The sequence below is a fragment of the Etheostoma spectabile genome, chromosome 24 (genome assembly GCF_008692095.1).
Source record: "Etheostoma spectabile isolate EspeVRDwgs_2016 chromosome 24, UIUC_Espe_1.0, whole genome shotgun sequence".
Lineage (NCBI taxonomy): Eukaryota > Metazoa > Chordata > Actinopteri > Perciformes > Percidae > Etheostoma > Etheostoma spectabile.
The window spans coordinates 505,983-510,329 of record NC_045756.1 but is presented as its reverse complement, the minus strand read 5'-3'; the positions used below and the strand labels follow the sequence as shown (position 1 = coordinate 510,329).

Sequence of the window (4,347 nt, the reverse complement as noted above, 5' to 3'; positions counted from 1 at the left end):
CCCAAAATGATTGTCTTGATACTGTCATGCGTAAGACCTTTATTTTGTCCTGGAGTCAGTCTTGTCTTGGACTCTAACCTTTTTGGACTCGGTCTTGTCTTGGACTCTAACCTTTTTGGACTCGGTCTTGTCTTGGACTCTAACCTTTTTGGACTCGGTCTTGTCTTGGACTCTAACCTTTTTGGACCCGGTCTTGTCTTGGACTCTAACCTTTTTGGACCCGGTCTTGTCTTGGACTCTAACCTTTTTGGACTCGGTCTTGTCTTGGACTTCTAACCTATTTTGGACTAGCTGTCTTGTCTTGGACTCTAACCCTTTGGACTCGGTCTTGTCTTGGACTCGGTCTTGTCTTGGACTCTAACCTCTTTGGACTCTGTCTTGTCTTGGACTCGTTCCTTGTTCTGGACTCAAACTTCTTTGGACTCGGTCTTGACTGGACTCGACTATCCTGGTCTTGACCTGGTCCAGGATCTAGACTAAGGTGGCCTTGACCACAGCCCTGCAGACTTCTCTATGCTTTGATTGATATGATTTTACGATAATAACTTTCAACAGCACACATCGCTGGTTGTCTGTGCGACACTCTCGCCCTTCGCTGCCTGTGTCTAAATATGAAGAACCTAATCTGACGTCTGCCATTGGTGTTGCTCTATTATTTCGTGTTTTCCCGGGTGCCGTTGGTTCACAGTGTCTGGTGCGGTTGACGGTACACGAGCTTACTATGGTGCTGGCGTTGATGTAGGTCGGAGCGGAGGGGTTACCTCCGCCTTCAGTCTTCAACCTCGAGTGGTCTCTGAGGACACAGGCACCTTTAACTCCTCAACATCACTTTGACCTTCTCATTCATGAATATTGACATTCTGATGTTCTCGTGCATCATGGCGAGATTGCTGTGTGTCTGCAGACTCACAGGGGACGGAGTCGGGGAGCGGTTCTTCTTGGCGTGGTGTCCGCTCTGGGCCACGGAGACGGTCTGGGCTCGGCCTGGTAGGAGCACAGAGCCTCCCACTCCTCAGCAGGCGGTCCTTGTCCTCAGGTGGTCCTCCATGTAGGCCTGGGGGACATTAGTCACAGTCAATGCTTCCTCCTCTCCTTCTCAACCTCACGTTGTCTTTGGGTCAAGTTGACCCGTTTTCAAAGTTTTTTTTTTAATATCCGAAATAAAGGAAATCGAAATCGTGTCAAAAATGTTGGAAAAGAAGGCAAAATGGATGAAAAAAACAAAACAAAAACTCATAACAAAAACGTTGTAAAAAGCAACAAAAACGTTGAGATAAGGTAAAAAACAACGTTTTCATGGTCAAAGAGAAGACAACACAAGGGTTAAAGTGAACATTTGGTTGATTGTGTGTGTTGTTGTGAATATATTGGTGTGTTAGAGTCCCTGCTAGTGTCTTCTCTGTGGACGTGCAGGTGTGTTAGAGTCCCTGCTAGTGTCTTTCTCTGTGGACGTGAGGGGGTAGAGTCCGCTGCTAGTGTCTTTCTATGTGGACATGACAGGTGTGTTAGAGTCCGCTAGTGTTCTTTCTAGGTGTGACGTGCAGTGAGTTAGATCCTGCTAGTGTCTTTCTATGTGGCGCAGGTTGAGTTAGAGTCCCGCTAGTGTCTTTCTATGTGGACGTGCAGGTGGAGTTAGGTCGCTGGTTTGTTTTCTATGTGGACGTGCAGGTGAGTTAGAGTCCTGCTAGTGTTTTCTATGAGGACGTGCAGGTGTGTTAGAGTCCCTGCTTAGTGTCTTTCCATGTGGCCATGCAGGTGTGTTAGAGTCCCTGCTAGTGTCCTTTCCATGTGGACGTGCAGGTGTGTTTAGAGTCCCTGCTAGTGTCTTTCCAGGTGGAAATGCAGGTGTGTTAGAGTCCCTGCTAGGTCTTTCTATGTGGACGTGCAGTGTTAGTTCAGGTCTGTGTGTAATATAACAGTCTAATTATAATTTCCCCTAATAAAGGATACTATTATTATATATATTATAATTTATAATTATTTATGATGAATATATGTGTCCCAGGGTCCCAGGTCCCAGGGTCCCAGGTCCAGGGCCCCGGGCCCCAGGGCCCCAGGGCCCAGCGGTCCCAGGGTCCCAGGACCCAGGCTCCAGGGCTCCAGGGTCCAGGGCTCAGGGCTCCAGGTCCCAGGTCCGGGTCCAGGGTCCCAGGGTCTCCAGGTCCCAGGGTCCCAGGGTCCCAGGGTCCCCAGGGTCCTCAGGGTCCAGGGTGCCGGGACTGACCAGTATCATGTGTCGGTGGAGATGTCCATGTTGGCCTGGGCCGGCTCCTCGCACCAGGACGGCGGTGCTGCTGGGAAGTGGGGCTGGGCTGGCTCCGTCGCTGAACTGGTAGAACGATGCTTCACCCTCGAGTCGCTCCTCCTCCTCCTCCTCCTACTCCTCCGCCTCCGTCCGCTCGCGATCCCCCCACGGCGCCGAGGGCGGCGGCTTCCAGACGCCCGAAGGCGCCTTTGGACGCCATGTGCTGCGACACAGGTCCTGGTGACCAGGTGTGCATGCATCATGCTTCATCACCTAAAGTTCTCTTTATTCGTAGAATGTTTTATTTTTAACTGTTTAATTCACTGTTTTTTATCTGGTTTGTTGTTGTTTTTTTAACTGATTGTGTAAAGCACTTTGAGGATCGCCCTGTTGCTGACAGGCTCTCCAGAAAAGCTGCCTTTTTTTTGGCATGATAGATTTAAGTTCATTTAATATGATGCGGTTGATAACTTTTCTTACATTTCTTAGATTTTCCTATGTTTCTTATGTTTTTTTATCATGTTTGCTGCAGCTTTGCTATCAAACTATTACCTGCAACCAGAAATAATGTTGTAGTTTATCTTCCTGTTTTATTTATCCACACACTCATCCGTATTATATTTTTTCCATTACAAGTTCTTACTTTTTCAATATCATTTATGGCGAAAGGTGAATATAACTTATATTACGGTTACCTGCTTTTGCTTTGTTACTTTGATTACATAATTCATTTTAATTTAACGTCACTTACTTACACTGAATAGTGTTTTTTTTTGTACTATGGCAACCGCACTTTCCTTTAAAAAACCTTAATTTGACCGCACTTTAGTTTGTAGATGTACATATACTTCTTTCTTGTGTGTTTACGTTTTTTTTTTGCTCTTATTATTATAAATGCTGCTGTAAAAAGGAATTTACCCTCTGTGGGATAAATAAGAATTATCTATCTCCACTATTTTAATAATCATTAATAACTTTGAGTCATTTTCATGAAAAAAGTAAAACTTCTGTGATGTCATCTTGTTAAATGTGAATATCTTCTAGTTTCTTCTCTCCTTGGACAGTAGATTGAATATCTTTGATTTCTGGACAAAACGAGACATTTGAGGACGTCTTCGGGCTTTTTGGGAAACACTGATCACATTTTTTCACATTTTCTAACATTTTTGAGACGAAACTCATCTATCCATCCAGAAATAAACCCAAAGATTATGAGGATGAAATATGGTAATCTTGCGCTCTACTCTTATCGGACTGTAACCTTGTGTGCATGACAACATTTTATTTATTGCTTAATAAACCTAAACAACACATAAATGACTGATTGTCTTTATGCTTTTTAACAAAAAGTTGTATGAACTCGTCAGTTTCATAATATAATATATATACTAATATATATATAGACGTTGCTGTGGCTTACAGTTGTGTGACCTACACATTTCCCTTGTGTAGATCTGAAGACATATTTGTAGTTTTTGTAGTCAGTAGTGCAGTCAATGACTGATTGTCTTTATGCTTTTTTAACAGTTGTATGTTAACTCGGTGGTTTCATAATATAAATAATATATATATAACTGTTCTTCGATATTACAAGATGTTGCTGTGGCTTACAGTTGTGTCTTTGCCACGTTTCCCTTGTTTAGACCTGAGACATATTTGTAGTTTTTGAGTTTCTGCCCACCTGGTACTCCGGTGGTGAAGGTGCCCCCTCCGGTCCCAGACCAGCTTCTTGGCTGCCAGGCGGTGGCGTGGTGTCGCAGGCAGGCACGGTGACGGCCGCACAGGACGCTGCCGATGCACGCCATGGCAACCAGCGTGGCGCGGGGAGCCGCTCGGCTGGGACGCGGAGTCGAGGGCAACGATTCCCATCATTCCTCTGCGGCACGGGAGAAGGAAGACGACGAGACAGACGGAGGACAGACACGTTCATCTCAGCAGGGACCGGGAAGGCTGTGAGGCGCTCTCTCGGTGTGTGTGGGTGTGTGTGTGGTATCTGACAGACATTAAGTGGGCTTTTTTCGGGGGGAACAAGCAGTATATAAAGTCAGTAAATGAGCTCCACCTTTACCAGCTGCAACATTTAGGTGACAAACACACACATT

The 4,347-nt window shown here is 45.5% G+C and overlaps 1 protein-coding gene across 1 annotated transcript in view; it reads right to left on the bottom strand.

Moving 5' to 3' along the window:
- LOC116674175 (receptor-type tyrosine-protein phosphatase-like N) overlaps positions 1–4,347 on the bottom strand; it is a 36,540-nt gene that overhangs the window by 8,598 nt on the left and 23,595 nt on the right.